This window comes from Cupressus sempervirens, chromosome 1 (genome assembly GCF_028749045.1).
Source record: "Cupressus sempervirens isolate cs-2001-9-10 chromosome 1, ASM2874904v1, whole genome shotgun sequence".
In the NCBI taxonomy this organism is placed as follows: domain Eukaryota; kingdom Viridiplantae; phylum Streptophyta; class Pinopsida; order Cupressales; family Cupressaceae; genus Cupressus; species Cupressus sempervirens.
The window spans coordinates 505,918,750-505,932,369 of NC_143118.1; the positions used below are offsets into that span (position 1 = coordinate 505,918,750).

At 35.3% G+C, this 13,620-nt stretch overlaps 1 protein-coding gene and 1 pseudogene across 2 annotated transcripts in view; both read right to left on the bottom strand.

The window, feature by feature from the left end:
- The window catches only part of LOC149578446 (Regulator of chromosome condensation (RCC1) family protein), a 94,380-nt gene that overhangs the window by 50,608 nt on the left and 30,152 nt on the right, over nt 1-13,620 (bottom strand). The window lies entirely within an intron of this gene.
- LOC149578447 (pentatricopeptide repeat-containing protein At2g13600-like) lies at nt 6,814-9,339 on the bottom strand (annotated as a pseudogene).

The following is a 13,620-nucleotide window of genomic DNA, read 5'->3' on the forward strand; positions in this document are numbered from 1 at the left end:
ATGAATAAGCAAAGATTGATACTCTATATCTATCTGAATCTTCTAAGCATGTGGTATCACTGAACACATGATACAATGTCATATTTACCGTACCTGTGATATGACTTATCACTTATGATAACAGAATTTGCATGAAATGCAATATACAGGATAAAATATGGAGAGTAATGAATTCTTCATTTATCCAAGTTGTGACTCATAGGTACTGGCATTCCTATATCATAACATGATCCTGAGTTAAGATCTAGCAAACCACAGGATAAAATTTGAAGAATAATAAAGTTCTTCTTTTATTCAAATTGTGACTCATAGACATAACAATGTGATCTTGAACTCATTTAGATCTGTCAGTAGAACTCTACTGTCTAGTACATTATGTAAGAGATCGTCGTCTCTCATAATGTCTTTTATACAAGTGTTCATTATCTCAAAGATCGTCACCTCTTAAATAATGAGTTCAAATGGTGAAGCCCATAACAGTCAATAGCCTAACAATAAAATTATTTTATTAATAATTTGAAGAATACAAACTTTATAATTCAACCATACCAAGTATTTTTCTGAAGTGATCTATCTTCACTCGAGAGAGAGGTTTGGTAAGAATATCTATTGTCTGATCTACAATACAAATGTATTCTAACTTTACAGTAAGCCAAACTGCTTCCCGAGAGGCCATCGCTGCTGCAATGTATTTGGTTTCTATGGAACTTTGTGCTACTGAAGCTTGTTTTCTGCGTATCCATGATATCATTGTTGATCCTAAATTGTAACAGCATCCGGAAGTACTTTTTTTATCCTTAACACTTCCACCCCAATCTGAGTCTATGAATCCATGTAAATCCAAGTCAACTTTCTCGTATTTAAGCCCAAGGTTAAAGGTGCCTTGTAAGTATCTCATAATGTGTTTAACTGCAACTAGGTGAATCTCCTTTGGCTCACACATAAACTGACTTAAGGCATTAACAGCATAGCAAATATCAGGTCTTGTATGAATTTCCCAAACATCATTCTTCATAATAGATTGGTATTCTCCTATCATAGCATCTTTCCAAGTTGTATGTTTAATAGCATCTGAAAAATTGGTTGGTTCTAATTTAGACAAATCATTCATGTATGTTGTATAACTAGAAAATCTTTTGGGTCTTTTGTTTTCTCTAACTGTTCCGGATGTTGCAACGAAGCCTTGTAAGGCTTCCTCTACTGTCTTAATGGCCCAAAGTGGTCTTTTCTTAGAATTTTGAGTTTCTTTAAGATTAAGATTTTGAATTCCATCTTCAATTTCTTCAGTGTTCTCCCTCTGAGACTTAGATTCAGTATTTTCTCCAAAACTAAATAAAGGAGAGGGCTCTCCAGAACTTAGGGCTCTTTTGAAAGCTAAATCTTCTTCAAAAATTACATCCCTACTAAGTTCAATATTTTTCTGACTAGGTATGAAAATCCTATATGCTTTAGATGTTTCACTATACCCGACAAAAATACCTTTCCTCTTGGAGGGTTCTAACATAGTTCTCCTTTCTTTTGGAACATGTATGTATACTAGGCGCCCAAAAATCCTAAGATGACTTAGGTTTAACCTTAGTAAAGACTTCTTCAGGAGTTTTATCTCTTAGGTAGGAGTGAGGACTTTTTTTTTGAATATAGACAACAGTACAAGAGGCTTCTGCCCAAAGATAATATTCTAGATTTTGATCAAATATCATAGCCCTTGTAGCTTCTATTATTGTCCTATTCTTCCTTTCTGCTACCCCGTTTTGTTGAGGGTTATAAGGAACGGTATACTCTGTCTTAATTCCTGTTTCTTTACAAAACTCTTTAAACAAATCTAAGGTATATTTACACCCCCCCATTTTCAGTCCTAAGAGTTTTAATTTTGAGTCCTGATAAGTTTTCAGTTAAGTTTTTGAATTCTTTAAATCTCCTAAGGATTTCACTTGATTCTTTACACTTTAAAAACTAAATCCATGTTTTCCTAGAGAAGTCATCTATGAAAAGTATATAGTACAAGAATCCTCCAAGAGAAGGAACAGACATGGTTCCACATAAATCTAAGTGGATCAATTCCAAAACATTGTTAGTTTTCCTAGTACTTTCATGAAATGGACTTTTGGCATTCTTATCTAGAGCGCATCCCTTGCATATGCTTGAGTGATCTTTATTCAGCTTAGGTAAACCAGTAACCATCTTCTTCATAGTTGATAGGGTTTTGAAATTTAGATGTCCTAATCTTCTGTGCCACATTTTGTTTATATCAGCAACTTCATGACTTAAGGCTTGAATAGGTTGGCAAGATTTTGCATTTAGCTCATACAAGTATCCCTTTCTTTTACCAATCAACTTTTCTTTCTTAAAGGAGGAGTTCTTAGACCAAGTCAATACTTTACCATCCATGAATGCAACATTATATCCATCATCTTCAAGGGTTGTAACCGAGATTAGATTCCTTTTTATTCTTGGTACATAGACTACTCCTTTGAGTTGTAGAGTACTACCTGTCTTCAGTTTCAAGGTGCAATTTCCAATTCCTTTGATGGACAGTGCTGAATTATCACCGACTGTGACTTCGCCATCAACTTCTTCTAATATGGAGTCTAGTGCTTCTTTGTAACCTGTAATATGTCGAGACGATCCACTATCAATCACCCATGCCTTACTAGAGACTTCATTTGATAGTGCCAAATACAATACACGATTCTCAGGATCATAGTTATCTTCTTTACTAGTAATATTTGTACAGTTTACTTGTTGTTTAGAATTCTCAAGGCAATTAGATCTATAGTGTCCAATTTTTTCACATTTGAAGCATTTTATTTTGGATAGATCTATCTTAGGTTTGGCATTCTTTTGATTACCCTTTTTCTTCTTGAAGTGCTTCTTCTTGCCTTTACAGGAATTTGTGTTAAGAACATAAAGTTCTTCATCTTCAGTTTTCAACTTTCCTTTTTTCTTAAGTTTTCTTGATTCTTCCTGAAGACAATCTCCCTTAAGTATATTTTAGTCAGGAAGATTGTCTCTAGCACTTATTCCTTGTGCAAAAGTTTTCCATGAATCTAGTAATCCATCTATAGCCATCAATGTTAATTCTTTGTCATCAATTATTGTTCCTATACCTGCAAGTTCATCTCTTAGACTGACAACCCTTAGAAAGTACAAATTCATTGATTCCCCTTTCTTTATTTGTATATGATTCAGTTGTCTTTACAGTGCAAGGACTCTAGTTGCATTGTTGACCTCATAAGCATGTAATAATGCTTTCATCATTTCAAATGTTGTTTTATGTTTCGTTAGCATGAGTACTATTTCATTTTTGACTCTATCTAATATGGTTTGCATGGCTTTCCTATTTCCTTTACTCCAAATAGTCTTATGAGGTTCAATAGTAGGTTGTTTGGATGCTGAGTCAACAAATTGTTTTAAATCATTTTCTTCAAGAATAATCATGATTTTAAATTTCCAAGCCTCAAAATGTTCTTTCCTATCAAACCTGTCCTCGGGTCTAATTGTGTATGCCATTGAGGATAGGAGAATGATGCTAGATATGATAAGTCTGATTATTTAATTTGCAGAGCCTAAGGTTCAACTATCAGAGCTCTGATACCATGTAAATAATCTGCAAATTCTATTTGAACAGACTGATATAAAACCTTCTTTGTACTGGAGTTGAAGTTGATCAATTCAGAATTATATATTTGACCTTCTTAGTGAGATAAAAATTCTGCAATAAATAATATATATTCTGCTATATACTTGAATGAGGCAGAGGATGCTAAAGGAGCAGACCTGTTCTATGTTTTGTGTGTCCTTTATCCACATCCCTATCTCATATATATAGGGCACCCAAGAGTCATGTCCTAGGAAAGGCCATAATTCTTCCTAGGTCGGCCCCACAAACCAAATAGCAATTTTAACCCAAATCACCGTCTCATACATAATCAGAATTAGTTAGTAACTATACTAACATACAATATTATATTTAGAACAAATCATATGCTCTAAAGAGTCGCCGATCAGGCAAATGCCATAAGATATTTAAATAGGTTAAATCCTTCAAAGGATATCAATGCTCTGCTAGACCCTTAAGGCCAGCACTTCAGACCATTATATTATCTGAGTTATTTTAGGATTAACAAAACGATTATGTCAATAGAAAGATATACTACAGGTATCATATTAGACTATAAAGGAGCAATCAAGAATAAAATTTCTCATTTTCTTTTCTTTTTTTGTGAATGTGAAGAACCAAAAGTTTTAAAATTAAATTTTATTTGGTAAGTTGGGCATAGTCCACTGGTAAGGAATTGTTCTTGTGGTGTCTAGAAATAGGATAAGTATACAAAACAAATTGAAAATGATTTTAATGTCATTCAAAAGAAGCTAGCAAGATAGGCTTTGAACTCTATAGCTTGTCTTGTATTTACTATTTAGGCATAACATTTAACTTGGTAGATTAAACTAAAAATGTTCCCATCTACAACCCCTATACATGTAGAATACATTAGGAGAACGGTAATTTTCTCCATTTCCCATTGTGCCAATCAAAACTACTACAAATCAAAACTTTTGTGACTATTGACGAATGACTCTAGGTTGCCATCAAAGGTTGTGAGGTCTGACTTTACCCCTTGCCAACTGCATTTGCTTAAAGTTTCTCAAGCTTTTTAACAGAACCATTCTGTGCATAGGCTCCAATCATTGCCCTTCATGACACCAATTCTTTTTGAACATTTGGTTGAACTTTACACATGCCTTATCAATGTTTCCACATATTGTTAAACAGTTCTCTGAAATTGAAATCAGTAGATCGTCTCGCAAAACTGAACCAGGGATCCGTGCACTTACAAAAGAAGAATGATTATTCAATATAGACAAACTCTCTGAAATTGAAACCGATAAGTTATCCCATGAAAATGTACCCAGGATCTATTCACTGATAAAAAAGAAACTGATTATTCAGGCGATCATTTCAGGCAGGAAAGTGAATAGAGTTCCCAAGATCAGTACAAAATAAACTTTGGTTTTGCTCCAGTAATTAATTAGAACACTAATGGGAGTATTACCCATATCGCCATGTGTAACTGAGCTGGTGAAAACATATTCTTCACAAGCACAGCTATAGGCAACATCTTTGCATCATCAAAACTATCTAAATCAAAATGAAAAGAGTGAAACATAATAACCCTTAGATACCGGATTCATGACCTCGAGGCTGGATCTGGATTCAGATCCAATCCGGATCCGGGTCCGTGGCTGGATTCTTCCAGAATTTTATTTTTATTTTTGAAAAAACAAATTTCGATTATTTTCTTATAATCATAATGGATTTGATCCATAGATTCATACTATGAAATGATTTAATATCATAGACTCATACTTTGAAATGATTTAGTTTTAGAATTATGTAAAGTTCTCTCATTTTTTAGTATATATAATGCATATATATATATATATATATACACACACACACACACACACACACACGAATCAAAATTGGGAAAACAAAAATTACGAATCCACAGATCTGATTCACATGCCCGAATCGGATTCATTTCACAAATCGGTAACTAAGTTAAATAACCATATTACATCCTACTCAACAAAAATAAAATAATACATGCCTTCAAAAAAAACACATAGGAAGACAAATAGTAAATAAAAAATGAAAAATACATCATATAGTTTACTGAATCATAATCAAGTTATAATTGCAAATAAGTGAAAATAAAAATGTTAAAAGTTTCTCACGCAAACCCATGTAAACAGACAAAAAAGATACACCATATCGATTGCAAGAAGTCCAAACCATCATATAAAGCAGGTTAAGAAATATGGAGGAAAACTGAAAAAAATTCACAGGTGTGACATGAATAAGAAGTTTGAATCAACATTGATGAGTAGATGGTTTAATTTAGGTTTCCAAAAGCTTCAATGAATGTTGAAGACTATATAGTTGAATTTCACTACTTACAAAAAAAAAAAAAGAATGAAACAAAAGCTTGCAATGGTCAACATAGAACAAGGTAAAACTTCCTAATTATATTGCTCAATACTTTTATGTTCCATTTCAACCTCATGGTGAAGCTCAGAAGTAGACTTAGTCTGTCAATAGACCAAAGCTTTTCCAACCCATCCACTCTAGAAATATCAATTATCCTTTAGCTAATAACTCCCCAAAGGTTCTAAGTCCTCAAATGAATAAACTACAAAAGCATACAAACATCATCATTTATGATTAACTAAACAACCAAAAATTGGAATTGGCAAGGCCTACTCGAATCGCAAATCACCTATGAATCGCCTATGAATCGGCTACGAATCAGCAAGGTCAAAAAAGCCTTGATATTCAAAGATTTTAAAATTGGTGATTTTTGGCAATTTTTTACCAACTTGCCAATTTTTGGGGCCAATTTTGCCGATTTCTGGTGATTTTTGACAAAAATCGTTGATTCAAGCGATTTTTGGCACAAAAATCGGCGAGCCGAGTCATCGACTCACCATGAATCGCATGCCTTAAGTTAGATCATGTGAATCGCGGTGATTCACATTACTCTATGATTAACATAGACCTTTGCAATGAAACCTGTAGAATGCTATTGATTAAGTGAACAACCTAACTCATTGAATAAAGGATTTTTTTTTTTCTCAAAGTAGAGTGTTGGTAAACATGAATATGGTAGCTACTTACAATGGTGGTTGAGAATGTGCCCCTTCTTCTCCTCTTAAACATTACAGAACATGAATTTTATTAGTGGAACATGTGCACCTGAACGTGGAGTACAGTTCACATGGTTTTGTATGTAGTCTATAAATGAATCCTTTTCAACAAATGTAAATAGCTAGCTGTTTTCTTGGTCCATTTCCTTTGATAATATTTCTAAAATTGGCTACATCCGCCCACCTAATATGTGCAGCAAACATGTTTGCAACTAGTATGCAAGTTCCCACACATTATGTATCTAACTGAAGCCTGCAGTCTGCTACACATTTTTCTAGATCATATTTTCTATGGACTTTGCAGGCACCAAGCAAGGTTCCCCAAAGAACGGTATCATGTTTGAATGGTATTTTCTTTATAACTTCTTCTGTTTCATCCAGCTGTCCAGCTCGACCAAGAAGATCAATCATGCAACCATAATGTTATATTATTGGTTTGACCCCATTATCTTTACTTATAGAATTGAAATGGTACCACACTTCATCCACTAACACTGCATTGCTACACGCAAAGAGAACGCCAACAAACATAATAGAATCTGGCTTCATCCCTTTTTGTGGCATTTGTTCAAAGAGCTAGAGTGCTTTTATAGCCCGTGGATTGCATTTTAGTCCAAGTCACGACATCTACTTTAGACATTAAGTCAAACACTTGTACAGCATTTTCTATGCTTCCACATTTGGAATACATTGAAATAACAAAAATTTCCAACTCATATCCAACCTTAATGACAAGGGCATGCACTTGTCTTCCTGTTTACAGAACTTCTACATTAGCACATGCAATAGGGGCAGTGGAAAGAGTGACCTCATTAAGCTTAATTCTCAATCTTTTATGCAAGCTTTAAGGCTTCTTCATGGTAGCCCTTCTCCACATATCCCATACTATTTGTAGTCCATCAAACCACATCTTTGACAGTCATCTCATCAACCATTTGATGAGCGTCATTTATCCTCCCACATTTGGCATATGTTGCAGTACGAGGATTACCTATGGATCAAATGACACAAGTAAATTTCTGATGAAATGGGCATGGAATTGTTTCCCTTGTTCAAGGGCAGCTAGGCTTCCACATGTGCTGACATCAATTTAAGAAGTGAACTCATTTGGCTTTATGTCCATCTTAAGCATTTGTCCAGAAAGTTGCAAAGCCTCTTTACCATATCTACCTTGTGTAAGTCCAATAATCATTGTCATCCAAGACACTACATCTTGTTCTGACATTTCATCAAAAAGTTTCTTTGCACCCTTAATTCTTCCAATTTTTAGATACATTGTTGCTAGAGATTTCCCAACAAATACATTTGTTTCAAAACCCATTTTGATGTAAGTGGCATGAAGGCACTTCCCCTATTAGAAATTGGTCATATCCAAGCATGCCCTCAATAGGCTGTAACTAATAAATGGATTTGGCTCTCTCCATCCAATTCATCAAACTAAACATTTTAAGCGCTTCTCTTCCATCCTGCCATTGTATGTATCTTGTAATTATAGTCATCCATGTAAAGTCATCATGTTCCAACATTCTATCAAATATTTGGTGTGTATCCATTCTCCCGCATTTTACATGCATGTCCACGATGGCATTACCAACAAATGTGTTGGACTCGAGGGCAAATTAAACCACATGCGGATGCACTTGTTCCCCACTTTCACCCAAGTCTGCATATGTAGGGGAGCAGATGGATTGTGTAATGTTCCCAACAGCACTTAGAACGTCAACGAGTAGGATGTGCCAAAATTTATCCATACGGCAAGACTTTGATGTAGCTTGGTGCTGGCCAAACAGACCATACGAGCTAATAGAAAGGTTGTACAGCGTAGGACAGAATAGTTGTATGGCATATACAAGATGGTTGTACAGTGTAAGTAGAAATAGTTGTACAATGTGAATAGTCTAGTCGTATGGTGTGTGCAGACTGGCGGTACAGTGTGGACAGACTTGACCATACGGTGTGAAGCGAATGGTCGTACAGAATGAGGAAGGCAAGGTTGTACTTAGAATAAGGTGTTCAAAGGGTTAGTGTGAAATGATTCCAGACTGAGTAGAGGTGCACCAAATAGTTGCCAAATACACATATGAATGCCAAACATGAAACATATAACAATTTGTTGTTGAAATGAAGAATTATATTTGCATAAAAGATGGCACTCTGATCTGCAAGATTCAAGTAGAGTAATCCAACTGCAATTTGCAATTACAATAAACAGAATTAAATCACATACTAAGAAAAAACTTAGCCAGCAGACATGAATACCTGACGGATAAACTCCCAAAGTGCACAAACAGAGTCAATGACAAATCCTACACCTACGACATAAAATAAAAGATGGGTTTGAGATATCTTAAATCAATCACTCCCAAATACAAAGTTTTAATATTTTATTTATTTTATGACGGGAATATTACAATCCTCCCGTCTCGAAAATTGCTTGTCCCCGAGCAATTGCAGCGCCAAATGCTCCATGATTTGTTCACCTTCCCAAGGAGTGTCGCCAAGTGGTAGATTTTTCCAACATACCAGGAACTCTTTTACGACACAGTTTCTTAGTTTCCTTTCTCGGACATCAACGATCTCGGTCGGTTCCAAGACTAGTTTCCCTTCTTCATTCAAAGGTGGCAGGTACATCCGTCACTGTTTTGGGAGTGATCAACACTCTAGCTTTCCAGCTATGGGCAGATACAAGAGGCCTAGTAGCTCTGGGAGTTGGTGGAGTAGTGAGGAAGATAGCGGGAAAATAAATGCCTTGAGAGAGAGTGTGTAGAAACTTAAGCTTCATCAACAGAGATTGGCTAAGAGACTATCAGATCCAGAGACGGTTGATAGGGCAGCAAGGTATATGGTATCTTCTTTTAGGAGATGAGCACCGAGGATGCAGGGAAGAAGGCTTGAGTTCTCACCGATTGGCATTGAGGCAAATGTACCTTCATTTAGTACGACACCCACTAGACCTATCCATAGTTCTGATGGACTTTCCACACAAAGACATGTGAATGTGTCAATGCCATTGGTGGACAATAGCACTGAGTGTTAACAAGTTGAGGATTCCAGAGTTGTTGCTACAAATAGTGCAAGTGTTAATGGGGCAATAGTTACCGCTGACTGTTCTGACTCTCTCGAGGAGGGGATTGTTATTGGAGATTTGTATGTCAGTTGTCACAGTGTTGCTCCTTTGCAAGAGGCAATTGCTCCCTCGGGTGGGACTGAAGCATGTATGGAATCACCCAGTTGTGTTGTTGGTGATTTGGGTGTTACAGTGAAGGCAATAGATGTAGGTTCATGCTCTAGAGTTGTTGATTCATGGCATGAAATAGACTAATGTGTACAGAGTCAGGTGACAGCAGTTGAGACTCCATTAGAAGATTTGGATGCAAATAGTATGGACACATCTGATGATCTATTTAAGGATGCTATGAGCAACACGGGGTCTGATATTCCTTGCTATATATTAGGAGATGACTTTGAGGAGGTTTTGGATGAATCCCAGGATCGGGATTTATAAGGACTTTTTGTTGAGGGAGAAGTAGAGTCATGCGAGGAGTATGACACAGCAAGGGCTTCCGCTTCTTTAGATAGGGTGTTGGTTGAGATACCGAGTAGTTGTATCATAGTTGCAGATGTGTGTGAGGATGGTAGCACACGTGCGATGACCGATCTTTTGGTAAGCAGCTCTGATTCAGTTTTCTATCACAGTGCAGTTAGCGAGACAAAGAACTTACATAGGAGTCGAGGGTTACAGATGCATTATTGATGGACATAATGTCATTGATATCAAAGGCATTTGAGAGACCAAAGAAGATATTGTAATTGATATGAAACACACTCAAGTCGGATTGTTGAAAAGATATACATAATAATACATTAGTGTTCAAAGTGACAAATCTGCAGAGATAAAGGTGCAAAAGTTTCTTAAGTGATAAGATCATTAATAATTGAGAAGATCATAATATACAGAGAACAATCTATATAGTAGGGTACATATCTCTGTTCTCAGAATATGCAAATATCGGGTCTTATTTTGTGAGGTGTCCAGAAACAAACAAATGGGAAGAATCAATGATGAACAGACAGTTATAACATTGAATACAATGAATCCAAATCAAAGAAAATCTAACAAAGACAATGTTCATGCCTAGTGCTTTGGATTGATCCCTCAGCATATACTATGCCAAAGGGGATGTTTCTATTTATCGTCAAAACCAGACAACATGGATCAACAAGTCTTAAAAAATGGAGTATTGTATAATAAAACCAAGCAGGGATCTTCAGATGTTGATAACTTTTCATACAGCATTTCCAACAAAATGTCCAAAAAATTATGTTTGATTTGGTAGAAGTAAACATCAAAGCAGTAAGGAAAATACAAAACTATTCGCAGTCAAAGAATGTTAATATGATATATATCTTCAACAGTGGTTTATTCTGAACAATAATATTGAAGCAGCTACACATATAGAAGCAGCGAAGGAGTATGGAAGTAACCAGTCAACTCTACATATAGAAATATAATTTATAAAAATGAGTTCTGTAAACGTAAATAAATGGTAAAGACTATGAATATGAAGTATAAGTAAACAACAAAATCATTATAAGGAAGTTATACAGCAAGAATGATTACACATGTGCATACCGGTCATGATCGACGACGGCATCCTGACCATACAAAGACACCCAACTACAGTATGTATCATGGAAGACTTAATATACAGCAAGCAAAGCAGCGATCTGGGGAACATTCACCTTGAATAAAGAACCGAATTTCAAGCAGTAGTAAAACAAACAGCAGTAGTTCCAACGTCACCATTGGAAGTAGCCGCACTTGGAGAGTATGACGAAAAAGACCACAAACACTATGGTTTTTGGAGATCAAAATATATCCATGCCATGTGTGAACAGGTTGAAACAGTGAATAGGCAATTCCAAGAAATGTATACAGCGAAGTCAAACTGAGACTATGGTTGACAATACAAGAAACAGCAATATATGGAGTGTGCGACCTTGGTTTGGCAAGATACCAAGAGCAGCGATATTTGAAACAAGCATTCCAACATAGACGAATATACATACCGTTGGGACTAACCAGTTACTAAAAGCTTACATCGATTGATAAACCTTGACAGGAACTCAATAAGGCAGCAACATAATTTAAATGGTTCCAGTGTGAATGAGACAAGCGATTCGGTGTAGCATAACGACACAGGCAAAGTGCGATGAGAAGTGGAAATCGTTGATTAATTGAATACATTAAATAATAGGAATCACATGCAGCAATCTATATAGAAAAGAAATGAAGATATTCAAATCTTCATCAAACATAACAGAAGCATAAGAATTGAGCAAACTGAAGATATTCATGTCCAAAACAAATATAATAAGTAATTACTTCATCGATTTTGGAAACTGACGTAGGTATACAGTATCAATGTGGCAAAGTGATAGCGTCCAGGGCATAAGTTAAAATAGTGCCATCGTGGACAGCCAGCATTCCACGTCACATAAGGGGTATGCATGACAGTATGCGACTTTGATTTGAGAAATACATCGATGTATAAAAGAAGAGTCTTTAAGGCATTGAAGATTTTGGAAAACCAAATCTCGGAGCTTTACAGCAAAAATAAGAAAATATCAGGAGTTCTATCCTTGCTAAAGAAAGCGAAAATATTCATGTCAGATATTTACAGCAGCAGTAATTAGAAGACAAGCATCTATTAAATCAGTTAATATTATAATAGTGATGACTCAGCAAACTATTTTAGTTAAACTAAAACAGGAATTATTATAAAAAGAAAAGGTGTGATTTACATTATTTAGGTGTGACTTCTGACAACAGAAGAAAAAGATATTATTATAATATTTCTGGTGGAGGACGTGTCCATCCTTATGAAAAGACATATCTATTTAAAAGGTAAAACTTTGTAAGATATAAATGTGACTTGTGTTAAAGTTAAAATGAGTGACCAAGAGATGTGAGTGAAGAGTTAAAGGAAGATATGTAAAATTGAATCTGATTTATACATATACGTCAGAGCATGTGCTGTGAATAAAGTGAATAATATAAGAACAAAACAAATATAAAGAAAGGAGAAGTACATGTGGTGGGTAAGGAAAAGTGTGAAAGATATCAACAATATACATAGGAACTAAAAATATATTTATTCAGATATATATAAATAAGCAGATATAAAAGAGGAATGGGCATTCATTTCAAGTATATCATAAAACGATAAAAAAATGGAACGGGGATGAGATAAAACGAATAAATATATTCAAATTTATTAAATCTAATAATATATATGTGTAGTATGTGTTTCTAAAGAATTAAAAGATATATACGCAAGGTTTGCAGATTTATTAAAGAAAAATATAGGAGTATATACTTTTGGAGAAGAGCATTTGTGGAACAAAATCTCCATCATCAGTTAAAGATAGCAATATTGTCAAGGTGGAAAAGGAGTTTATGTGCAGTGGGTTGGTGCTCACAAAGAAACTGTGTAATGTCCCCTTTTTAACATTCATAGCATGATGTTGTCGTTAGCCTATTTCCCCACGGTCCTGTAGGCTAACCAGGACATTAAAGGGACTTAGAGGCCATTTGGCTTAGATAGTTTCAGTTGCAGGTCTTTCTGAGGGGTTTTGAGGCAACTTTGGGAATACTTACTATTTATAGTAAGTCATCTTGGATATGGTCGGACATCCAATGGCAGCAGTATGTCGATGGTAATTGTTTAAAATCGGCAAGAAGACTTGTTTATCATTGATAAGATTTGTTATGCATTGATAAAGCTATTTTATAAAGTTAAATTTAAATATTTAACTTTATTAATGCATAGACTATAGTTTGTGGGAAATATTTAAATTAAATGAGTCCCCTTTATTTTATAACACATTGGAGACATAAGTTACATAAAG